This window comes from Cetorhinus maximus, chromosome 23 (assembly GCF_964194155.1).
Source record: "Cetorhinus maximus chromosome 23, sCetMax3.hap1.1, whole genome shotgun sequence".
Taxonomy (NCBI): domain Eukaryota; kingdom Metazoa; phylum Chordata; class Chondrichthyes; order Lamniformes; family Cetorhinidae; genus Cetorhinus; species Cetorhinus maximus.
In genome coordinates this window covers 58,700,222-58,713,819 of record NC_135901.1, presented here as the reverse complement: position 1 = coordinate 58,713,819, position 13,598 = coordinate 58,700,222, and positions in this window count along the sequence as shown.

The following is a 13,598-nucleotide window of genomic DNA, read 5'->3' as shown; positions in this document are numbered from 1 at the left end:
TCCTAATCAGTGGACCACCAGAAATGCTGTCAAGTCTTCTTCCGGAGTGGAAAATGAACGCAGCTCTTATCAATTAAAAAAATATTTCAGATCTCTTAAACCACAAAACTGCATGTTTAGATTCAACACAACCCAATTCTTCAGCAAGCGATAGCTCTGCTATCCTCAGATTGAAATCCAATGTGAATATTTGAGTAATTTGAAAACTGAACAACGTGCTCTAGTCTGGAAGGAAAGTGTTACTGTGGATAATCGGCACTGTGCACATTCCTTTAATTAGTATCGGGGAGCATCAGGATGGTGAGATCCTGGTGTCTTTTTACTCTATGGTCTGCAAACCGATGGTATTGTGTCTTCCATTGCCATGAACTGACTGTGTCGGCATGAAGCAGCAAATTGAGCTGGAATTGTGCATTTAGAGGGAGCTGTAGGGGGAGAGGTAGAAAGATATGCAACAATGCAATGATTTGAATTTTTTGCGCGTCTGTTGCTTTCAGTGTTTAATGTCTGCCTTGGAAGTTTCACAGCTGCCGCAGGTTGGCGTAAAAAGCAGCAAGATTAAAAGCAAAAACGAGCTTCGAACCCACGACCCTAAGACTCAGGGTCGGATGCGCTGCCGTCTGAGCTAAGCAGGTAAATGGATAAGTTAGTCGGTATACGAACATACATGGAAACAACTGTTGCTTTCAGCTGGAGCCTCAGATTGTTCTGAAATTCAAAGTGTGGAAGGTAATCGAGCAACAAAAGCCACAAGGTCGCCATGCAATCCTCTCAATCATCAATAACATCGTTCACATCTTCCATTTCTTAGCTGCACCTCCTTCCAAACGTTGCAAACTCCTCTTGCATCTTTCATCCTGTCATTTTCGTCTGTAACATTTTAAGCTGAAGCTTCACAACTATTGCGACTAAAGTTTGTGATGGGAAAAATGTCTTCACCCCCTCGGGAACTGAACCAATTTGACACGGACAGAGGGGCACACACAGACATATACACCGAGGGTGACAGAGGGCAAGGGATTATTTCTAAGGAGAGACAAACACCCAGAAAGCACGCATGACCAAGAACTTAATTATCCAGTTCCAACTGTACTTTTCGTGAATGAACAGAAGAGTCTGATGGGAAGAGTTCTCTTTGGTCGCGGTGAGCTCCAGGGAAGGATTGGAATCATTAATGTGCCGCTCAATTAGTCTCGTGACAAATCTCGTGCTGGAAGTGACAAGGAAACACACTGATTTTGCTCCGTGTTTATGTTTCCAAAGAGCCAATTCCAAGGTATGAAAGTATATCTATCTGTGTTGGACTATAAAATGGCAGAATTATTTTAAATGAAGCAGCAGTGGTGTTGGAACTATTGAACTTATAGAAAGTTACCGCATACGAAGATGCCATTCGGCACTTTGTACTGCTTTCAAAGAGCAGATCTGATTGTTTGGTCGCTAAGGAGTAATATTTGTGCCAGTGCAAACAGGAGGCAGCAAAATATATCCTTCTCCCAAATACAATATGCCTGGCACCACCATCTCTATTGTCAGTGCTCTACAACCAGCCCCTCTCTCTCCTTCTTTCATGTCTTCACTCCTCGACTGCGTTCGTTCTTGACCTGTTCCCAATGTGTCATTTTGAGCTCTCAGGCAAAACTCCAACTCCCCTTCCACTGACTCCGGTGCAAATGTGAAATGTTTTCAAGCAATAAATTCGCAACACTCGTTTTTAACCATTTCACAAGATCAATAAATCTTCATTCCCTGACAAAGAATCCAACACCACCTGAGGCGCTAAGAGCACCGAATCCTAACCAGTGGACCACCAGAAATGCTGTCAAGTCTTCTTCCGGAGTGGAAAATGAACGCAGATCTTATCAATTAAAAAAATATTTCAGATCTCTTCAACCACAAAACTGCATGTTTAGATTCAACACAACCCAATTCTTCAGCCAACGATAGCTCTGCTTTCTTCAGATTGAAATCCAATGTGAATATTTGAGCAATTTGAAAACTGAACAACGTGCTCTAGTCTGGAAGGAAAGTGTTACTGTGGATAATCGGCACTGTGCACATTCATTTAATCAGTATCGGGGAGCATCAGGATGGTGAGATCCTGGTGTCTTTTTACTCTATGGTCTGCAAACCGATGGTATTGTGTCTTCCATTGCCATGAACTGACTGTGTCGGCATGAAGCAGCAAATTGAGCTGGAATTGTGCATTTAGAGGGATCTGTAGGGAGCGAGGTAGAAAGATATGCAACAATGCAATGATTTGAATTTGTTGCGCATCTGTTGCTTTCAGTGTTTAATGTCTGCCTTGGAAGTTTCACAAGTGCCGCAGTTTGGCGTAAACAGCAGCAAGATTAAAAGCAAAAGGGGGCTTCGAACCCACGACCCTGAGACTCAGGGTCGGATGCGCTGCCGACTGAGCTAAGCAGGTAAATGGAAAAGTTCGTCGGTATACGAACATACATGGAAACAACTGTTGCTTTCCAGCTGGAGCCTCAGATTGTTCTGAAATTCAAAGTGTGGAAGGTAATCGAGCAACAAAAGCCACAAGGTCGCCATACAATCCTCTCAATCATCAATAACATCGTTCACATCTTCCATTTCTTAGCTGCACCTCCATCCAAACGTTGCAAACTCCTCTTGCATCTTTCATCCTGTCATTTTCGTCTGTAACATTTTAAGCTGAAGCTTCACAACTATTGCGACTAAAGTTTGTGATGGGAAAAATGTCTTCACCCCCTCGCGAACTGAACCAATTTGACACGGACAGAGGGGCACACACAGACATATACACCGAGGGTGACAGAGGGCAAGGGATTATTTCTAAGGAGAGACAAACACCCAGAAAGCACGCATGACCAAGAACTTAATTATCCAGTTCCAACTGTACTTTTCGTGAATGAACAGAAGAGGCTGATGGGAACAGTGCTCTTTGATCGCGGTGAGCTCCAGGGAAGGATTGGAACCATTAATGTGTCGCTCAATTAGTCTCGTGGCAAATCTCGTGCTGGAAGTGACAAGGAAACACACTGATTTTGCTCCGTGTTTATGTTTCCAAAGAGCCAATTCGAAAGTATGAAAGTATATCTATCTGTGTTGGACTATAAAATGGCAGAATTATTTTAAATGAAGCAGCAGTGGTGTTGGAAATATTGAACTTATAGAAAGTTACCGCATACGAAGATGCCATTCGGCACGTTGTACTGCTTTCAAAGAGCAGATCTGATTGTTTCGCCGCTCAGGAGTAATATTTGTGCCAGTGCAAACAGGAGGCAGCAAAATATATCTTTCTCCCAGCCACAATATGCTTGGCACCTCCATCTCTATTGTCAGTGCTCTACAACCAGCCCCTCTCTCTCCTTCTTTCATGTCTTCACTCCGCGACTGCGTTCGTTCTTGACCTGTTCCCAATATGCCATTTTGTGCTCTGAGGCAAAACTCCAACTCCCCTTCCACTGACTCCGGTGCAAATGTGAAATGTTTTCAAGCAATAAATTCGCAACATTCGTTTTTAACCATTTCACAAGATCAATAAATCTTCATTCCCTGACCAAGAATCCAACACCACCTGAGGCGCTAAGAGCACCGAATCCTAACCAGTGGACCACCAGAAATGCTGTCAAGACTTCTTCCGGAGTTGATTATTAACGCAGCTTTTATCATTGAAAAAAATATTTCAGATCTCTTAAACCACAAAACTGCATGTTTAGATTCAACACAACGCAATTCGTCAGCCAACGGTAGCTCTGCTTTCTTCAGATTGAAATCCAATGTGAATATTTGAGCAATTTGAAAACTGAACAACGTGCACTAGTCTGGAAGGAAAGTGTTACTGTGGATAATCGGCACTGTGCACATTCCTTTAATCAGTATCTGGGAGAATCAGGAAGGTGAGATCCTGGTGTCTTTTTACTCTATGTTCTGCAAACCGATGGTATTGTGTCTTCCATCGCCATGAACTGACTGTGTCGGCATGAAGCAGCAAAGTGAGCTGGAATTGTCCATTTAGAGGGAGCTGTAGGGGGAGAAGTAGAAAGATATGCAACAATGCAATGATTTGAATTTGTTGCGCATCTGTTGCTTTCAGTGTTTAATGTCTGCCTTGGAAGTTTCACAGCTGCCGCAGGTTGGCGTAAAAAGCAGCAAGATTAAAAGCAAAAGGGGGCTTCGAACCCACGACCCTGAGACTCAGGGTCGGATGCGCTGCCGACTGAGCTAAGCAGGAATATGGAAAATTACCTCGGTATACGAACATACATGGAAACAACTGTTGCTTTCCAGCTGGAGCCTCAGATTGTTCTGAAATTCAAAGTGTGGAAGGTAATCGAGCAACAAAAGCTACAAGGTCGCAATGCAATCCTCTCAATCATCAATAACATCGTTCACATCTTCCATTTCTTAGCTGCACCTCCTTCCAAACGTTGAAAACTCCTCTTGCATCTTTCATCCTGTTATTTTCGTCTGTAACATTTTAAGCTGAAGCTTCACAACTATTGCGACTAAAGTTTGTGATGGGAAAAATGTCTTCACCCCCTCGGGAACTGAACCAATTTGGCACGGACAGAGGGGCACACACAGACATATACACCGAGGGTGACAGAGGGCAAGGGATTATTTCTAAGGAGAGACAAACACCCTGAAAGCAAACATGACCAAGAACTTAATTATCCGGTTCCAACTGTACTTTTCGTGAATGAACAGAAGAGGCTGATGGGAACAGTGCTCTTTGGTCGCGGTGAGCTCCAGGGAAGGATTGGAACCATTAATGTGTCGCTCAATTAGTCTCGTGGCAAATCTCGTGCTGGAAGTGACAAGGAAACACACTGATTTTGCTCCGTGTTTATGTTTCCAAAGAGCCAATTCCAAGGTATGAAAGTATATCTATCTGTGTTGGACTATAAAATGGCAGAATTATTTTAAATGAAGCAGCAGTGGTGTTGGAAATATTGAACTTATAGAAAGTTACCGCATACGAAGAGGCCATTCGGCACTTTGTACTGCTTTCAAAGAGCAGATCTGATTGTTTCGCCGCTCAGGAGTAATATTTGTGCCAGTGCAAACAGGAGGCAGCAAAATATATCTTTCTCCCAGCCACAATATGCCTGGCACCACCATCTCTATTGTCAGTGCTCTACAACCAGCCCCTCTCTCTCCTTCTTTCATGTCTTCACTCCGCGACTGCGTTCGTTCTTGACCTGTTCCCAATATGCCATTTTGTGCTCTGAGGCAAAACTCCAACTCCCTTTCCACTGACTCCGGTGCAAATGTGAAATGTTTTCAAACAATAAATTCGCAACACTCGTTTTTAACCATTTCACAAGATCAATAAATCTTCATTCCCTGACCAAGAATCCAACACCACCTGAGGCGCTAAAAGAACCGAATCCTAACCAGTGGACCACCAGAAAAGCTGTCAAGACATCTTCCGGAGTGGATTATTAACGCAGCTTTTATCATTGAAAAAAATATTTCAGATCTCTTAAACCACAAAACTGCATGTTTAGATTCAACACAACGCAATTCGTCAGCCAACGATAGCTCTGCTTTCTTCAGATTGAAATCCAATGTGAATATTTGAGCAATTTGAAAACTGAACAACGTGCACTAGTCTGGAAGGAAAGTGTTACTGTGGATAATCGGCACTGTGCACATTCCTTTAATCAGTATCTGGGAGAATCAGGAAGGTGAGATCCTGGTGTCTTTTTACTCTATGTTCTGCAAACCGATGGTATTGTGTCTTCCATCGCCATGAACTGACTGTGTCGGCATGAAGCAGCAAAGTGAGCTGGAATTGTCCATTTAGAGGGAGCTGTAGGGGGAGAAGTAGAAAGATATGCAACAATGCAATGATTTGAATTTGTTGCGCATCTGTTGCTTTCAGTGTTTAATGTCTGCCTTGGAAGTTTCACAGCTGCCGCAGGTTGGCGTAAAAAGCAGCAAGATTAAAAGCAAAAGGGGGCTTCGAACCCACGACCCTGAGACTCAGGGTCGGATGCGCTGCCGACTGAGCTAAGCAGGCATATGGAAAATTTCCTCGGTATACGAACATACATGGAAACAACTGTTGCTTTCCAGCTGGAGCCTCAGATTGTTCTGAAATTCAAAGTGTGGAAGGTAATCGAGCAACAAAAGCTACAAGGTCGCAATGCAATCCTCTCAATCATCAATAACATCGTTCACATCTTCCATTTCTTAGCTGCACCTCCTTCCAAACGTTGAAAACTCCTCTTGCATCTTTCATCCTGTTATTTTCGTCTGTAACATTTTAAGCTGAAGCTTCACAACTATTGCGACTAAAGTTTGTGATGGGAAAAATGTCTTCACCCCCTCGGGAACTGAACCAATTTGGCACGGACAGAGGGGCACACACAGACATATACACCGAGGGTGACAGAGGGCAAGGGATTATTTCTAAGGAGAGACAAACACCCTGAAAGCAAACATGACCAAGAACTTAATTATCCGGTTCCAACTGTACTTTTCGTGAATGAACAGAAGAGGCTGATGGGAACAGTGCTCTTTGGTCGCGGTGAGCTCCAGGGAAGGATTGGAACCATTAATGTGTCGCTCAATTAGTCTCGTGGCAAATCTCGTGCTGGAAGTGACAAGGAAACACACTGATTTTGCTCCGTGTTTATGTTTCCAAAGAGCCAATTCCAAGGTATGAAAGTATATCTATCTGTGTTGGACTATAAAATGGCAGAATTATTTTAAATGAAGCAGCAGTGGTGTTGGAAATATTGAACTTATAGAAAGTTACCGAATACGCAGAGGCCATTCGGCACTTTGTACTGCTTTCAAAGAGCAGATCTGATTGTTTGGTCGCTAAGGAGTAATATTTGTGCCAGTGCAGACATGAGGCAGCAAAATATATCCTTCTCCCAGCCACAATATGCCTGGTACCACCATCTCTATTGTCAGTGCTCTACAAAATGCCCCTCTCTCTGCTTCATTCATGTGTTCACTCCTCGACTGCGTTCGTTCTTGACCTGTTCCCAATGTGCCATTTTGTGCTCTGAGGCAAAACTCCAACTCCCCTTCCACTGGCTCCGGTGCAAATGTGAAATGTTTTCAAGCAATAAATTCGCAACACTCGTTTTTAACCATTTCACAAGATCAATAAATCTTCATTCCCTGACAAAGAATCCAACACCACCTGAGGAGCTAAAAGCACCGAATCCTAATCAGTGGACCACCAGAAATGCTGTCAAGTCTTCTTCCGGAGTGGAAAATGAACGCAGCTCTTATCAATTAAAAAAATATTTCAGATCTCTTAAACCACAAAACTGCATGTTTAGATTCAACACAACCCAATTCTTCAGCAAGCGATAGCTCTGCTATCTTCAGATTGAAATCCAATGTGAATATTTGAGTAATTTGAAAACTGAACAACGTGCTCTAGTCTGGAAGGAAAGTGTTACTGTGGATAATCGGCACTGTGCACATTCCTTTAATTAGTATCGGGGAGCATCAGGATGGTGAGATCCTGGTGTCTTTTTACTCTATGGTCTGCAAACCGATGGTATTGTGTCTTCCATTGCCATGAACTGACTGTGTCGGCATGAAGCAGCAAATTGAGCTGGAATTGTGCATTTAGAGGGAGCTGTAGGGGGAGAGGTAGAAAGATATGCAACAATGCAATGATTTGAATTTTTTGCGCGTCTGTTGCTTTCAGTGTTTAATGTCTGCCTTGGAAGTTTCACAGCTGCCGCAGGTTGGCGTAAACAGCAGCAAGATTAAAAGCAAAAAGGAGCTTCGAACCCACGACCCTAAGACTCAGGGTCGGATGCGCTGCCGTCTGAGCTAAGCAGGTAAATGGATAAGTTAGTCGGTATACGAACATACATGGAAACAACTGTTGCTTTCCAGCTGGAGCCTCAGATTGTTCTGAAATTCAAAGTGTGGAAGGTAATCGAGCAACAAAAGCTACAAGGTCGCAATGCAATCCTCTCAATCATCAATAACATCGTTCACATCTTCCATTTCTTAGCTGCACCTCCTTCCAAACGTTGAAAACTCCTCTTGCATCTTTCATCCTGTTATTTTGGTCTGTAACATTTTAAGCTGAAGCTTCACAACTATTGCGACTAAAGTTTGTGATGGGAAAAATGTCTTCACCCCCTCGGGAACTGAACCAATTTGGCACGGACAGAGGGGCACACACAGACATATACACCGAGGGTGACAGAGGGCAAGGGATTATTTCTAAGGAGAGACAAACACCCTGAAAGCAAACATGACCAAGAACTTAATTATCCGGTTCCAACTGTACTTTTCGTGAATGAACAGAAGAGGCTGATGGGAACAGTGCTCTTTGGTCGCGGTGAGCTCCAGGGAAGGATTGGAACCATTAATGTGTCGCTCAATTAGTCTCGTGGCAAATCTCGTGCTGGAAGTGACAAGGAAACACACTGATTTTGCTCCGTGTTTATGTTTCCAAAGAGCCAATTCCAAGGTATGAAAGTATATCTATCTGTGTTGGACTATAAAATGGCAGAATTATTTTAAATGAAGCAGCAGTGGTGTTGGAAATATTGAACTTATAGAAAGTTACCGCATACGAAGAGGCCATTCGGCACTTTGTACTGCTTTCAAAGAGCAGATCTGATTGTTTCGCCGCTCAGGAGTAATATTTGTGCCAGTGCAAACAGGAGGCAGCAAAATATATCTTTCTCCCAGCCACAATATGCCTGGCACCACCATCTCTATTGTCAGTGCTCTACAACCAGCCCCTCTCTCTCCTTCTTTCATGTCTTCACTCCGCGACTGCGTTCGTTCTTGACCTGTTCCCAATATGCTATTTTGTGCTCTGAGGCAAAACTCCAACTCCCCTTCCACTGACTCCGGTGCAAATGTGAAATGTTTTCAAACAATAAATTCGCAACACTCGTTTTTAACCATTTCACAAGATCAATAAATCTTCATTCCCTGACCAAGAATCCAACACCACCTGAGGCGCTAAAAGAACCGAATCCTAACCAGTGGACCACCAGAAAAGCTGTCAAGACATCTTCCGGAGTGGATTATTAACGCAGCTTTTATCATTGAAAAAAATATTTCAGATCTCTTAAACCACAAAACTGCATGTTTAGATTCAACACAACGCAATTCGTCAGCCAACGATAGCTCTGCTTTCTTCAGATTGAAATCCAATGTGAATATTTGAGCAATTTGAAAACTGAACAACGTGCACTAGTCTGGAAGGAAAGTGTTACTGTGGATAATCGGCACTGTGCACATTCCTTTAATCAGTATCTGGGAGAATCAGGAAGGTGAGATCCTGGTGTCTTTTTACTCTATGTTCTGCAAACCGATGGTATTGTGTCTTCCATCGCCATGAACTGACTGTGTCGGCATGAAGCAGCAAAGTGAGCTGGAATTGTCCATTTAGAGGGAGCTGTAGGGGGAGAAGTAGAAAGATATGCAACAATGCAATGATTTGAATTTGTTGCGCATCTGTTGCTTTCAGTGTTTAATGTCTGCCTTGGAAGTTTCACAGCTGCCGCAGGTTGGCGTAAAAAGCAGCAAGATTAAAAGCAAAAGGGGGCTTCGAACCCACGACCCTCAGACTCAGGGTCGGATGCGCTGCCGACTGAGCTAAGCAGGCATATGGAAAATTTCCTCGGTATACGAACATACATGGAAACAACTGTTGCTTTCCAGCTGGAGCCTCAGATTGTTCTGAAATTCAAAGTGTGGAAGGTAATCGAGCAACAAAAGCTACAAGGTCGCAATGCAATCCTCTCAATCATCAATAACATCGTTCACATCTTCCATTTCTTAGCTGCACCTCCTTCCAAACGTTGAAAACTCCTCTTGCATCTTTCATCCTGTTATTTTGGTCTGTAACATTTTAAGCTGAAGCTTCACAACTATTGCGACTAAAGTTTGTGATGGGAAAAATGTCTTCACCCCCTCGGGAACTGAACCAATTTGGCACGGACAGAGGGGCACACACAGACATATACACCGAGGGTGACAGAGGGCAAGGGATTATTTCTAAGGAGAGACAAACACCCTGAAAGCAAACATGACCAAGAACTTAATTATCCGGTTCCAACTGTACTTTTCGTGAATGAACAGAAGAGGCTGATGGGAACAGTGCTCTTTGGTCGCGGTGAGCTCCAGGGAAGGATTGGAACCATTAATGTGTCGCTCAATTAGTCTCGTGGCAAATCTCGTGCTGGAAGTGACAAGGAAACACACTGATTTTGCTCCGTGTTTATGTTTCCAAAGAGCCAATTCCAAGGTATGAAAGTATATCTATCTGTGTTGGACTATAAAATGGCAGAATTATTTTAAATGAAGCAGCAGTGGTGTTGGAAATATTGAACTTATAGAAAGTTACCGAATACGCAGAGGCCATTCGGCACTTTGTACTGCTTTCAAAGAGCAGATCTGATTGTTTGGTCGCTAAGGAGTAATATTTGTGCCAGTGCAGACATGAGGCAGCAAAATATATCCTTCTCCCAGCCACAATATGCCTGGTACCACCATCTCTATTGTCAGTGCTCTACAAAATGCCCCTCTCTCTGCTTCATTCATGTGTTCACTCCTCGACTGCGTTCGTTCTTGACCTGTTCCCAATGTGCCATTTTGTGCTCTGAGGCAAAACTCCAACTCCCCTTCCACTGGCTCCGGTGCAAATGTGAAATGTTTTCAAGCAATAAATTCGCAACACTCGTTTTTAACCATTTCACAAGATCAATAAATCTTCATTCCCTGACAAAGAATCCAACACCACCTGAGGAGCTAAAAGCACCGAATCCTAATCAGTGGACCACCAGAAATGCTGTCAAGTCTTCTTCCGGAGTGGAAAATGAACGCAGCTCTTATCAATTAAAAAAATATTTCAGATCTCTTAAACCACAAAACTGCATGTTTAGATTCAACACAACCCAATTCTTCAGCAAGCGATAGCTCTGCTATCTTCAGATTGAAATCCAATGTGAATATTTGAGTAATTTGAAAACTGAACAACGTGCTCTAGTCTGGAAGGAAAGTGTTACTGTGGATAATCGGCACTGTGCACATTCCTTTAATTAGTATCGGGGAGCATCAGGATGGTGAGATCCTGGTGTCTTTTTACTCTATGGTCTGCAAACCGATGGTATTGTGTCTTCCATTGCCATGAACTGACTGTGTCGGCATGAAGCAGCAAATTGAGCTGGAATTGTGCATTTAGAGGGAGCTGTAGGGGGAGAGGTAGAAAGATATGCAACAATGCAATGATTTGAATTTTTTGCGCGTCTGTTGCTTTCAGTGTTTAATGTCTGCCTTGGAAGTTTCACAGCTGCCGCAGGTTGGCGTAAACAGCAGCAAGATTAAAAGCAAAAAGGAGCTTCGAACCCACGACCCTAAGACTCAGGGTCGGATGCGCTGCCGTCTGAGCTAAGCAGGTAAATGGATAAGTTAGTCGGTATACGAACATACATGGAAACAACTGTTGCTTTCCAGCTGGAGCCTCAGATTGTTCTGAAATTCAAAGTGTGGAAGGTAATCGAGCAACAAAAGCTACAAGGTCGCAATGCAATCCTCTCAATCATCAATAACATCGTTCACATCTTGCATTTCTTAGCTGCACCTCCTTCCAAACGTTGAAAACTCCTCTTGCATCTTTCATCCTGTTATTTTCGTCTGTAACATTTTAAGCTGAAGCTTCACAACTATTGCGACTAAAGTTTGTGATGGGAAAAATGTCTTCACCCCCTCGGGAACTGAACCAATTTGGCACGGACAGAGGGGCACACACAGACATATACACCGAGGGTGACAGAGGGCAAGGGATTATTTCTAAGGAGAGACAAACACCCTGAAAGCAAACATGACCAAGAACTTAATTATCCGGTTCCAACTGTACTTTTCGTGAATGAACAGAAGAGGCTGATGGGAACAGTGCTCTTTGGTCGCGGTGAGCTCCAGGGAAGGATTGGAACCATTAATGTGTCGCTCAATTAGTCTCGTGGCAAATCTCGTGCTGGAAGTGACAAGGAAACACACTGATTTTGCTCCGTGTTTATGTTTCCAAAGAGCCAATTCCAAGGTATGAAAGTATATCTATCTGTGTTGGACTATAAAATGGCAGAATTATTTTAAATGAAGCAGCAGTGGTGTTGGAAATATTGAACTTATAGAAAGTTACCGCATACGAAGAGGCCATTCGGCACTTTGTACTGCTTTCAAAGAGCAGATCTGATTGTTTCGCCGCTCAGGAGTAATATTTGTGCCAGTGCAAACAGGAGGCAGCAAAATATATCTTTCTCCCAGCCACAATATGCCTGGCACCACCATCTCTATTGTCAGTGCTCTACAACCAGCCCCTCTCTCTCCTTCTTTCATGTCTTCACTCCGCGACTGCGTTCGTTCTTGACCTGTTCCCAATATGCTATTTTGTGCTCTGAGGCAAAACTCCAACTCCCCTTCCACTGACTCCGGTGCAAATGTGAAATGTTTTCAAACAATAAATTCGCAACACTCGTTTTTAACCATTTCACAAGATCAATAAATCTTCATTCCCTGACCAAGAATCCAACACCACCTGAGGCGCTAAAAGAACCGAATCCTAACCAGTGGACCACCAGAAAAGCTGTCAAGACATCTTCCGGAGTGGATTATTAACGCAGCTTTTATCATTGAAAGAAATATTTCAGATCTCTTAAACCACAAAACTGCATGTTTAGATTCAACACAACGCAATTCGTCAGCCAACGATAGCTCTGCTTTCTTCAGATTGAAATCCAATGTGAATATTTGAGCAATTTGAAAACTGAACAACGTGCACTAGTCTGGAAGGAAAGTGTTACTGTGGATAATCGGCACTGTGCACATTCCTTTAATCAGTATCTGGGAGAATCAGGAAGGTGAGATCCTGGTGTCTTTTTACTCTATGTTCTGCAAACCGATGGTATTGTGTCTTCCATCGCCATGAACTGACTGTGTCGGCATGAAGCAGCAAAGTGAGCTGGAATTGTCCATTTAGAGGGAGCTGTAGGGGGAGAAGTAGAAAGATATGCAACAATGCAATGATTTGAATTTGTTGCGCATCTGTTGCTTTCAGTGTTTAATGTCTGCCTTGGAAGTTTCACAGCTGCCGCAGGTTGGCGTAAAAAGCAGCAAGATTAAAAGCAAAAGGGGGCTTCGAACCCACGACCCTGAGACTCAGGGTCGGATGCGCTGCCGACTGAGCTAAGCAGGCATATGGAAAATTTCCTCGGTATACGAACATACATGGAAACAACTGTTGCTTTCCAGCTGGAGCCTCAGATTGTTCTGAAATTCAAAGTGTGGAAGGTAATCGAGCAACAAAAGCTACAAGGTCGCAATGCAATCCTCTCAATCATCAATAACATCGTTCACATCTTCCATTTCTTAGCTGCACCTCCTTCCAAACGTTGAAAACTCCTCTTGCATCTTTCATCCTGTTATTTTCGTCTGTAACATTTTAAGCTGAAGCTTCACAACTATTGCGACTAAAGTTTGTGATGGGAAAAATGTCTTCACCCCCTCGGGAACTGAACCAATTTGGCACGGACAGAGGGGCACACACAGACATATACACCGAGGGTGACAGAGGGCAAGGGATTATTTCTAAGGAGAGACAA